The sequence below is a fragment of the Thalassophryne amazonica genome, chromosome 14 (assembly GCF_902500255.1).
Source record: "Thalassophryne amazonica chromosome 14, fThaAma1.1, whole genome shotgun sequence".
NCBI lineage: Eukaryota > Metazoa > Chordata > Actinopteri > Batrachoidiformes > Batrachoididae > Thalassophryne > Thalassophryne amazonica.
This window is the reverse complement of record NC_047116.1, coordinates 12,095,045-12,107,924: the sequence shown is the minus strand read 5'-3', so window position 1 is coordinate 12,107,924 and position 12,880 is coordinate 12,095,045. Positions and strand designations below refer to the sequence as shown.

The 12,880-nt window shown below is 39.3% G+C and overlaps 1 protein-coding gene across 1 annotated transcript in view; it reads right to left on the bottom strand.

Moving 5' to 3' along the window:
- Window positions 1–6,736, bottom strand: part of nalcn (sodium leak channel, non-selective) — a 241,384-nt gene extending 234,648 nt beyond the window's left edge. The window contains exon 1 of the mRNA XM_034185794.1: window positions 6,608–6,736. The gene's annotated coding sequence lies outside the window, so the exon portion shown is untranslated. The remainder of the gene's footprint in view (window positions 1–6,607) is intronic.
- Between the last annotated feature and the right edge of the window lie 6,144 nt (window positions 6,737–12,880).

Genomic DNA, 12,880 nt, shown 5'->3' with positions numbered 1-12,880 from the left:
TTATAATATTATACTCGTATATTATATTATTATATATATTATATGTTTTACTGTATAATATATGTATTATATGTATATTACTGAATAATGTATATTACTGAGTCTGGCCTGTCAACTTCATGGAAAGTCCTCTCCCACGATTTTCACGAGTATCACGATTCGTGCAATTAATTGCAGCGCAAGACGGCATTTTGAGGTGCAAACAAAGCTAAATCAAATCAAACAAAGCTAAATCGGCGATTATTATTAATCTAAATTGTGTGTGTATGACGAGCATCTTTTTTATATCGGCGTTCGAAGTTCTGGGGAACACAACATGGTGTTTTCTGTACTTCCGATCTGGCTCATTCCACGTAGTGTAGAGTTCAGTGGTTTCACTGGACTCCCCTGAAATCTGATTAGACACAGAAGATTGACATGTCACGGCACCACACGTCTAGCTGAAAGACCTGCATTTTCAAATCAGTGAGTCACACTGACTGCTAGGTTCCTCCTGTCCAGTAGTTTGTGCTGTGTACCACAAAAACATCTAATCCACCTTAGTAGAAAAAGAAAAATATTTGCAAAATAATTCAGTAAGGTATATCTTCTATTATACTTCCAAATCTAAGGTGGAACTCTACTAGTGTTTACTAAAGTATGCCTAAATATTTTTAAACAAAAAAAAAAAAAAAAGAGAGAGAGAGAGAGAGAGAGAGAGAGCGGAGCCACTTAGGTGCCTGGTCTTGAGAACCAGGGATGGTAGGTTGAAAAGCTTTTTATCCCATGGGAACTCTCCCTAGCCACCTAAGCAGCTCAAGAATATGGACAGCATGTATATAAGTGACATTTACATGACAATTTATATGATAATATTGAGATACGATAATTTGGCCATATTGTACAGCCCTACTGTCAACTAGCTGAAAATGTAAGAGGCCTGTAATTAGGGGGGTCAGCTGAAAAGAAAAAAAAAAAAAAAGCTTAAAAAGGTGGGGAGTATGGGGGGGGCAGAGCCCCTTCAGAAGCTGAAAGGCAAAATAAGGAAAAAGCTTAAAAAGGCGAGGGGTCTGGAAGGGGGCAGAGCACAACCCCCCCCCAGAATCTGAAAGGTTTCAGTCATGGTCATGCTCCCAAGAACAATTTTACTGACAAAAGTCTGAAGGACCTAAAGGACATGGTTAGATGGCGAGGAGCTTTTCCAGGCATGTGAGAGGCAAATAAAGTAAGATGCTTAAAATGTGGGGGGTCTGGAAAGTTCTGGCGCTCCACCAGAAGCTGAAAGGTTTTCGCTATGCTAATGCTTTGCTGCAGCATTTACTCAAAATAAAGTCTAAAGGACCTAAATAACATGGTGAAATGCTGACGAGCTTCGCTCATTCATGTCCGCGACATATGCATATTAATACAAAATTCTATCCATAGGTAGCACTTCAGACTGGTCAGTCTAGGTCACATGAATATGACTACACGTTTACTTGTTTGCTATACAACCCCTGGCAAAAATTATGGAATCACTGGCCTCGGAGGATGTTCATTCAGTTGTTTAATTTTGTAGAAAAAAAGCAGATCACAGACATGACACAAAACTAAAGTCATTTCAAATGGCAACTTTCTGGCTTTAAGAAACACTATAAGAAAAAAAACTGTGGCAGTCAGTAATGGTTACTTTTTTAGACCAAGCAGAGGAAAAAATATGGAATCACTCAATTCTGAGGAAAAAATTATGGAATCATGAAAAACAAAAGAACGCTCCAACACATCACTAGTATTTTGTTGCACCACCTCTGGCTTTTATAACAGCTTGCAGTCTCTGAGGCATGGACTTAATGAGTGACAAACAGTACTCTTCATCAATCTGGCTCCAACTTTCTCTGATTGCTGTTGCCAGATCAGCTTTGCAGTTTGGAGCCTTGTCATGGACCATTTTCTTCAACTTCCACCAAAGATTTTCAATTGCATTAAGATCCGGACTATCTGCAGGCCATGACATTGACCCTATGTGTCTCTTTGCAAGGAATGTTTTCACAGTTTTTGCTCTATGGCAAGATGCATTATCATCTTGAAAAATGATTTCATCATCCCCAAACATCCTTTCAATTGATGGGATAAGAAAAGTGTCCAAAATATCAACGTAAACTTGTGCATTTATTGATGATGTAATGACAGCCATCTCCCCAGTGCCTTTACCTGACATGTAGCCCCATATCATCAATGACTGTGGAAATTTACATGTTCTCTTCAGGCAGTCATCTTTATAAATCTCATTGGAACGGCACCAAACAAAAGTTCCAGCATCATCACCTTGCCCAATGCAGATTCGAGATTCATCACTGAATATTACTTTCATCCAGTCATCCACAGTCCACGATTGCTTTTCCTTAGCCCATTGTAACCTTGTTTTTTTCTGTTTAGATGTTAATGATGGCTTTCGTTTAGCTTTTCTGTATGTAAATCCCATTTCCTTTAGGCGGTTTCTTACAGTTCGGTCACAGACGTTGACTCCAGTTTCCTCCCATTCATTCTTCATTTGTTTTGTTGTGTATTTTCGATTTTTGAGACATATTGCTTTAAGTTTTCTGTCTTGACGCTTTGATGTCTTCCTTGGTCTACCAGTATGTTTGCCTTTAACAACGTTCCCATGTTGTTTGTATTTGGTCCAGAGTTTAGACACAGCTGACTGTGAACAACCAACATCTTTTGCAACATTGCATGATGATTTACCCTCTTTTAAGAGTTTGATAATCCTCTCCTTTGTTTCAACTGACATCTCTCGTGTTGGAGCCATGATTCATGTCAGTCCACTTGATGCAACAGCTCTCCAAGGTGTGATCACTCCTTTTTAGATGCAGACTAACGAGCAGATCTGATTTTAATGCAGGTGTTAGTTTTGGGGATGAAAATTTACAGGGTGATTCCATAATTTATTCCTCAAAATTGAGTGAGTCCATATTTTTTTCCCTCTGCCTGGTCTAAAAAAGTAACCGTTACTGACTGCCACAATTATTTTTCCTGATTTCTTATAGTGTTTCTTAAAGCCAGAAAGTTGCCATTTGAAATGACTTTAGTTTTGTGTCATGTCTGTGATCTGCTTTTTTTTCTACAAAATTAAACAACTGAATGAACATCCTCCGAAGCCGGTGATTCCATAATTATTGCCAGGGGTTGTATGTATGTAGGCCTGAAATTACCTTTTTTAAGTGACTATTTTAAACACTTCCTGTAGTTTCAAAATATTGGCAATGATCTTTCTAAATTCACTGCAATCACTTAATACTTGAAGTAGGAAAAATAAAATAAAACCTTGAACATGACTGAGATGCAAACCCCTGACACTGACACCCACCCACTTATGCCAGTGTCACACTCTTCAATGGGTCATAGCTTGAAGTCATCATACATACCAGCAGGAAAAATGTAAAATTAATTTCAAATCACAACTCCTAACCTTAGCCATAATCCTCTAAGCAGGATGCGCTATGTCAAAACAGAATTAAAAATACTTCACTACTGTACTTAAGTACATTTTGGGAGACTTTGTACTTTACTTGAGTTTTTTAAATTCAACTTACTTTCACTTTTACTTCACTACATTTCTGACCTTAATTGCATACTTCTACTTCGACACATTTTCTATGCGCCATGCCGTTACTCGTTACAAAACACACACACACACACACACACACACACACACACACACACACACACACACACACACGAAAAAAGTCGTGTTTTCACCCAGAGACACCACTGATTACTAGTGACTGCAATGAAGTCAGGGCAATTTGTCATGAGGCATGTCCAGTAAGCTTTTTTGCAGTTGCGCACTTGGGGGGTGTTTGTCAGGAAAATGATAATTTCTCTGCATTGATTACAGACCTGCAGCGGGTCTGTAATCAACTTTTCTGCAGCGCAGCTTTGCTTTGAACCTTGAACCAATCGAAGCAGTGATTCGCAGGTCGAAGCAGTGCTTCGATCTATGATTCGTGGATTGTTTCATTTCGCTTTATCCTAATTTTTCCCCGCTAAAACCCTGAAGAGCATATGTCTGTGAGTAATAGTTAATATTTTTATGTTAAATTGACCTGTTATGGTCTTCTGAAACAGTTGATAGATGTATTTTATAACTTAAAAACTGAACCGATGCTAACGCATTAGCATGTCTATGGCATTTTCAATGTTAAAGTTAGCATTAAGCTGTTCGCATCAGCACATTTGTGTTGATTTGTTTTCTGTATAATTAATGGCTAAGCGTTCATTGTCGTAAAAGAATCAAATTGTAATTTTTTTAATTTATTTTTATTCATATGTTGTAGCAACAACAATAATAGTCTACATAATAGACAATAATAGTCAATAATAATAGACTAATAATGTTACAATACAATTTTAGAGAAAGAGACAAAAAGAACATAATGAAACAAAACACAACAGAAAAGATAAAACCATGTAACAATGAAAATAAATAAATAAATACATATAGAAATAAATAACTGTTTCCTGTGAACACCTAGTGAGTAGCCTACTCTCGTTTAAGTTTTGAAACCTTGTTTCTGAAGTGTTTTTGTGTGATGTGCACAATTTTCAGTATTTTGACTAATGCTACTAGTCATTTACAAGCCTAGATAAACTTTAATATAAAAAAAAATCAGTCCATTTTTGATTAACATTTACTTGTACTTTTACTTTCAATACTTGAGTACATTTAGTTGTACATTACTTGTCATACTTAAGTACAATAAATACTAGATACTTTAAGACTTTTACTTGAGTAGCATTTCAGTTGGTGACTTGAACTTCTACCAAAGTCATTTTTTAATGGGTATCTGTACTTTTACTTAAGTGTGATTTTCCGGTACTTTATACAACACTGACCCACGCAAACACAGGGAGAACATGCAAACTCCACACAGAAAGGCCACAGGCGGGAATCGAACCCATGACCTTCTTGCTGTGAGGCAACAGTGCGAACCACCAAGCCACCGTGCTGCCCCCTGAAATGAACCACTGAACATTAAGTTGACTTTATTGACAAGTCTGACCCCTTTGAAAAGTGACCAAATTAGATGCATTTGTACTGAGCTCGGCAATGTTTAACTGAGAAAAACTGCCCCTCGAGGTTAAATGCCCGGATGGCCGACCTTGAGAATTCGTTTGTTAAGCTCTGATAACTCTGTTTCCAAAGGCGAGAATTTGTACTTTTTTCTTTTACTTTATATATTTTATTATGCACAGGTAAAATATACATGTCTATTTGTTAATAAAAAATTATTTTTTCATAATTTAGAGTGAATAGGGGATGTTTTACAAGGCTGTAACGGATTAAAATTATTTCAGTTATTTTCAATGGGGGAAATTTGTATGAAATATGAGCAGACTGGCTTACAAGCTTGGTCACAGAACAAATTAAACTTGTAAATGAAGGTTCCACTGTACTACTAAAATGTAATTTTTGATGCTTTTCATCACGTTAATAAGAGACTGCATCCATGAGACCCTGAAAAGTTGCTAAAACAAATATTACCAATGATCCGTGTCTGCTATGTTTAACCTCGGTTTGCGTTTATTCTCTAATAAACGCAAACCGAATTTCAGACATCTTATATATATTACTCTGGAACAAAGAGGACAAACAGTGTTGTAAGTAAGGATTAAACAATGAGAAGCCGTGCATTATACAGTTTGAATGCATGATGCGGAATCTAAAACACCATGACGCAAACTTCACTTTCCCCCCGAACGACATGAACAGGAAGCGGTCGCAGCTCACAGCAACTCCCATTGAAAATAATGGAGAAATGACCTGAGCTTCTGGCATTTTTACATAAAACAAATGCAATAACAACGTCTAAAAACCCAGTTAATATATCCAGGAGAGTTTTAGGCACAATATGCAAAGAGTTTTATGTTGAAATTTTAACGCTGTTGTCTGTGTGCAATGGTTTAAGTGCAGCCTGATCACAGCGTCTCAGTACAGTTCTCAATGTTAATGACAGCACGCCTTTTTTGTTTGGACCCGGAAGTTGAAAAATCACATGATGCATTACATCACACTTAACAACCAGATTGTTTTGGTTTTTGTTGTCGTTGTGTTTTTTTTTTGTTTGTTTGTTTTGTTTTGTTTTTTCTTCAAAAAAGTGAACTCATCCTTTAAGGCCTAATAATGTCACGAGCTATCCCAGTCCCCCCTACTGTACAAAAAAAAAAAGAAAAAACAATGGCCTAACATCAAAACGAGTATCTATAATTTTGAACACAAAGTATTCCTGTGCTATATGATTCCATGTTTGACTGAATGCAAACAGACGCATATCAATATTGACATGACAAAAAGGATGGAGTCCAGGTTGCTATGGAAACATGAGAGCTAAAGCTACACGGAGCAGAAGGAAGGAAAAACACGCAGCATATAAGAAAACCTGCCTAACGTGGCTGTGCCCACGGAGCTAACGTGGAGGTGCAGCGAGACGGAGAGCTAAAAGACGACATTATTGAATCAAGGCCTACACGAGAGGATGAATCTGTCGCCGCTTCCGCGAGAACACAGCGTTCAGCGCGTGGAGGGAGGCGCGAGCCGCATCATTTAGCGAACACAACAGCTTTTAAAAGCACCAAGCGACAGACTTACGGCAGCAGACTGTCTTATTCTTCTCAGTGGGTCGTCGTGTCCATGACATCAGCTGTTTCCCGACTGTGTTGTGATCCGAGCGGGAGCGCGCAGTCACATCAGCAGGAGCAGTTAGCGGAGGCGCGCCGTCATCTCCATGGCAACAGGACAAGTTCCAGATTGCTGCATCACAGATCCCACCTCCACACACACACACACACACACACACACACACACACACACACACGCTCCACCGTATATGTTTCATTCTATGGTGTTAAGTTTTAGAAATACTAGTGATATAACAAAGTACTATAGCTAGTATTACTGATGCCTTAAAACTTTGGAAAGTATTTGTTTTTTTTTATTCATTATTACATCAACAGACTAAACTCAGCACATGAGCTGTGCAGCCAGTACATTCTGAGTGCCAAGCCCAGATAAATGAGTACGGTTGTGTCAGGAAGATGTAAAACAAGCCAAAATAAATATGCAGAGCACAATTCAATTGATTTGCCAATGATGTCTTTGTCTTTGGCAGTGGCGTAGGGACAGGCAGGGCAGGACGTGCCATCGCACTGGGGCCTGGAACATACAGGGGCCTGTGAATTTGTCTGAACTAATTTACATTATCACAGTGACATGCACTGTGCATAGCGTGCATAAAAGTGCATGTAAAAGTGCACATCATGTATGTTACACTGCTGATTCACTACCTTATAGCCTTGAAGCAAACATCTCTCTGTCACAGTTTCCCAGTCGGTGAAATAGTTAAGCGCAGTATTTTCCAAAATAGTGTGTTTTTTAATGAATAATAGGCTAAATTTACAATAAAGAATAACATAATGTCTGTTGGGTTATTTCATACGATACTATGCAGTGATGATTGCTGGGTAAATATGCGCTGCCTCCATGTCAATCAGTGACAGAGTTAGATTTATGATAACCAGTGACACCAAATACCATGCGGAAAACTGTCTTCTTCCAAACATAAATCCACAGAAATCAGAAAGGTTTTATTGCCATATGAGTGAGCAAGTTCACAACATTAGGAAATTGCTGTGGTACTTGGTGCTAACATAAAAGACAAAAAATAAAATAAAAATAAAATAAAATAGAGCAGTAAAACAAATAATATATAATAAAAACTTTACACTATAACAATATTACAAAATGTACAGAATGCATATGAGCTAAGATAAATATATAAGATATATATATATATATATATATATATATATATATATATATATATATATATATATATATATATATATATATATATATATATATATATATATATACACCATATGTGATCTGTGCAAACAGAATACATAACACAGGGTTGTTAGTGGTGATAGCAACAATCCAGAGTTCTAAAAGTTCTTGTTGATGAGGCTAACGGCAGAGGGGAAAAAACTGTTCTTATGGTGGGAGGTTCTGGTCCAAAGGGACCGCAGCCTCCTGCCTGAGGGGAGGAGGTCAAAAAGGCTATATCCAGGGTGAGAAGGATTGGCTCTGATCTGACCTATAATAAAAGATAGAGAAGAGAGCAAAGCTGACTAAATTAGACAGTTTTGTTGGATTTTCCAGCACGGCCAGCAGCCCACCGAGGAGTCCTGGCCGGGCCGCTGCTCTTGTTTCTGACGTTGCCGGTGACAGTGGGGTCAGCTGAGAGATCGTTTTCCAAGTTCAAAATGATCGAGACGTACCTGAGGAGCTCCACGGGGCAGGAGCGGCTGAGTGGCTCAGCATCCTCTCCACTGAAAACTCAAGAACCAGGGAGCTGGACATTGGAGATGTTATAGAGGATTTTGCCTGGCATAAGGCTCGCAGGATGACTTTCCACTGAGTCAAATATTTTTTCAGGGAACTTGGGGTATCTTAGTAATCCATGTCATGTTTCTTGCCTGTTTGATCACCGCTGTGCACCAGTTTCACGACAGGTTTGTTTTTTGACACTTGCACAAATTTGATCCCAGCACTGCTGCCCAATTCGTCGTGCCAATGCGTCTCGCTTTGTCCCACTTGACACCACACTATATGAAATAATCATTTCATAGCTGATGATGCATTTGCTCTCATAACTTGGCTGATGAATCCATTCTCTCATCGCTCCCAGTATCACAGAGTAATTATCTACAGCTGCAGGTTGTCTAGTGCACATTGTGCAATGGAAAACACATTTGGAATCTTGTCTCAAAGGTAATTATTTATAATATCATGGATTGGTAAAACAGTTGCATTTTCATTCCTTCTTACGAGTTTGATAGTGTATGTGTAAAGGTATGATTATTGCGGATGTAACATCTCTTCATAATCTCAATTTCAAGTTCAGATGCACCATACACACGCAGTGTTGTGCAATAGGTTGTGCAATGTTCACAACTAGCTCACAAAATGAATGCATGCCAGAAGTTTTGAACATTTCAAAGTTTTCTTTGCACACTGGCATGCAGAGTTTACGATGGATTTACTCATTGCCACGCAAGATTGTGTGCCAGTGTGGGGACCAAATTCATGCGTTATGCACATGTGATTCAGAGGTGTTAAATCTAGATTCTTGACCTCTTAAATAATTTCTAATACAATAACCCAAGTCATTTATTTGATTGTAAAATCAAAATTTATATAGACCTCATAGTGTGGGTGGGCACTTGCATGCACGGGATTGCGCACATACGTCTAATAACTAGTAACATGCATGTAGAGCCTGTTAATATACCTTGCACTGGGGCCCATGCTGAGGTTGCTATGCCACTGGTCTTTGGTACTGTGTCTTTAAATTTTCCTTTGGTACCACTAGAATGATTTTGTATCAAATGAGCAGTTACTAAGAGAGAAGGATGTGGAATTTTGCTTACATTGTGATGGAGTGTCAGCTTTTGACATTTTGGCTATGTGGCACATTTCGCTGTGCCTAATCCAGCACAGAGGTACCCGAGTGAGACCCCAGTACATGGAAAAGGCCTAGTGGATGCCCCCATTTCACCTGGCTGCGGCAGATAGATGTTTATTACCCGAGGCTAAAATATGGCCATCGGGTATTGCGAAGACTTTGCGCCGGTCCGTCCGTCTGTTTGTGCTCAGCATAACTCCATTCCTATTACCGGCAGGGTCTTAAATTCACCGGGAGCATTCTTGGGACACAGACTGCCTGTCAGATTGTCTAACTTTATGTCTGCTCTGGTGTGTTTTGCCTCTGTGTTACTGACCCACACTGCTATTCTCTGTTTCCTGAACCTTGCCTGTCAATTCAACATTTCATCACCTGGTATAACAGATCACAGAGTTTTGAATGCCTGCCTGTCTTTTTGGATAACTCTTCTGCTGCTCCCCTTCAGGACACAGAAGCCTGTTGGACTTATTTCCTGTGTACATGACCTTGGTCTGTTAAAACGACCAATCTTCTCACTTGCCACCCTGTGAACTATTGTTGTGTGCAGATTGTTTCTGCTGTGTGTGTGTGTGTGTGTATGTGTGTGTGTGTGTGTGTGTGTGTTTGCACAGTTTTGTAAGAATGACCGTAACAAACCAGCTCTTTGTTTACCTTCGTTGTGGTTCTCTGTGTTGGTTTTCTGTTCTAAAAAGCAACTTTATTTTGCCTGTGCAATATTCCCGTGTCTTGCACCTGCTGAATATCACCACCTGCTGGGTGGTTGGTGGATGAGGGCTTTTGGTTGAAATTAGGAGTAGGTGTGGTTGAACTTGCAAGCAGCTTGCCTGCCACCTGCTGGACATGTCTGGGTTTACTGAAGGGAATAATCATAACAAACATGATGTAAATTACATACAAAGGAGGCAAACTATATGTGACAGGTGTTCATAATTTTCCATAATTTATCTGGCATTCATTAACCATCCAGCAGGTGGCAGCCACGTCTGTGGGATATTATATAGCCTAAACAAAGCTGCTCTTCCAACTGTTCTACAACGCCTGGCAAAAAATTATGGAATCACCGGCCTTGGAGGATGTTCATTCAGTTGTTTAATTTTGTAGAAAAAAAGCAGATGACAGAAATGACACAAAACTAAAGTCATTTCAAATGGCAACTTTCTGGCTTTAAGAAACACTATAAGAAATTAAAAAAAAAAAAAAAAAATTGTGGCAGTCAGTAACGGTTACTTTTTTAGACCAAGCAGAGGGAAAAAAATATGGACTCACTCAATTCTGAGGAATAAATTATGGAATCACCCTGTAAATTTTCATCCCCAAAACTAACACCTGCATCAAATCAGATCTGCTTGTTAGTCTGCATCTAAAAAGGAGTGATCACACCTTGGAGAGCTGTTGCACCAAGTGGACTGACATGAATCATGGCTCCAACATGAGAGATGTCAATTGGATGCTGTAGCTCCTCTGAAAAAGAGAGCTTTAAATCAGAAGTGCCTGACTCCGTGGTATAACTCACAAACTTGCAGCTTAAAGCAGATAAACCGTAAGTTGGAGAGGAAATGGCGTCTCACTAATTTAGAAGATCTTCACTTAGCCTGGAAAAAGAGTCTGTTGCTCTATAAAAAAGCCCTCCGTAAAGCTAGGACATCTTACTACTCATCACTAATTGAAGAAAATAAGAACAACCCCAGGTTTCTTTTCAGCACTGTAGCCAGGTTGACAAAGAGTCAGAGCTCTATTGAGCCGAGTATTCCTTTAACTTTAACTAGTAATGACTTCATGACTTTCTTTGCTAATAAAATTCTAACTATTAGAGAAAAAATTACTCATAACCATCCCAAAGACATATCGTTATCTTTGGCTGCTTTCAGTGATGCCGGTATTTGGTTAGACTCTTTCTCTCCGATTGTTCTGAGTTATTTTCATTAGTTACTTCCTCCAAACCATCAACATGTCTATTAGACCCCATTCCTACCAGGCTGCTCAAGGAAGCCCTACCATTAATTAATGCTTCGATCTTAAATATGATCAATCTATCTTTATTAGTTGGCTATGTACCACAGGCTTTTAAGGTGGCAGTAATTAAGCCATTACTTAAAAAGCCATCACTTGACCCAGCTATCTTAGCTAATTATAGGCCAATCTCCAACCTTCCTTTTCTCTCAAAGATTCTTGAAAGGGTAGTTGTAAAACAGCTAACTGATCATCTGCAGAGGAATGGTCTATTTGAAGAGTTTCAGTCAGGGTTTAGAATTCATCATAGTACAGAAACAGCATTAGTGAAGGTTACAAATGATCTTCTTATGGCCTCAAACAGTGGACTCATCTCTGTGCTTGTTCTGTTAGACCTCAGTGCTGCTGAAAAGCCTTCAGTTAATTCAAAATGCTGCAGCTAGAGTACTGACAGGGACTAGAAGGAGAGACCATATCTCACCCATATTGGCCTCTCTTCATTGGCTTCCTGTTAATTCTATGTAGAATAGAATTTAAAATTCTTCTTCTTACTTATAAGGTTTTGAATAATCAGGTCCCATCTTATCTTAGGGACCTCATAGTACCATATCACCCCAATAGAGTGCTTCACTCTCAGACTGCAGGCTTACTTGTAGTTCCTAGGGTTTGTAAGAGTAGAATGGGAGGCAGAGCCTTCAGCTTTCAGGCTCCTCTCCTGTGGAACCAGCTCCCAATTCAGATCAGGGAGACAGACACCCTCTCTACTTTTAAGATTAGGCTTAAAACTTTCCTCTTTGCTAAAGCTTATAGTTAGGGCTGGATCAGGTGACCCTGAACCATCCCTTAGTTATGCTGCTGTAGACTTAGACTGCTGGGGGGTTCCCATGATGCACTGAGTGTTTCTTTCTCTTTTTGCTCTGTATGCACCACTCTGCATTTAATCATTAGTGATTGATCTCTGCTCCCCTCCACAGCATGTCTTTTTCCTGGTTCTCTCCCTCAGCCCCAACCAGTCCCAGCAGAAGACTGCCCCTCCCTGAGCATGGTCCTGCTGGAGGTTTCTTCCTGTTAAAAGGGAGTTTTTCCTTCCCACTGTGGCCAAGTGCTTGCTCACAGGGGGTCGTTTTGACCGTTGGGGTTTTTCCGTAATTATTGTATGGCCTTGCCTTACAATATAAAGCGCCTTGGGGCAACTGTTTGTTGTGATTTGGTGCTATATAAATAAAAATGATTTGATTTGATTTGAATTGAAACAAAGGAGAGGATTATCAAACTCTTAAAAGAGGGTAAATCATCACGCAATGTTGCAAAAGATGTTGGTTGTTCACAGTCAGCTGTGTCTAAACTCTGGACCAAATACAAACAACATGGGAACGTTGTTAAAGGCAAACATACTGGTAGACCAAGGAAGACATCAAAGCATCAAGACAGAAAACTTAAAGCAA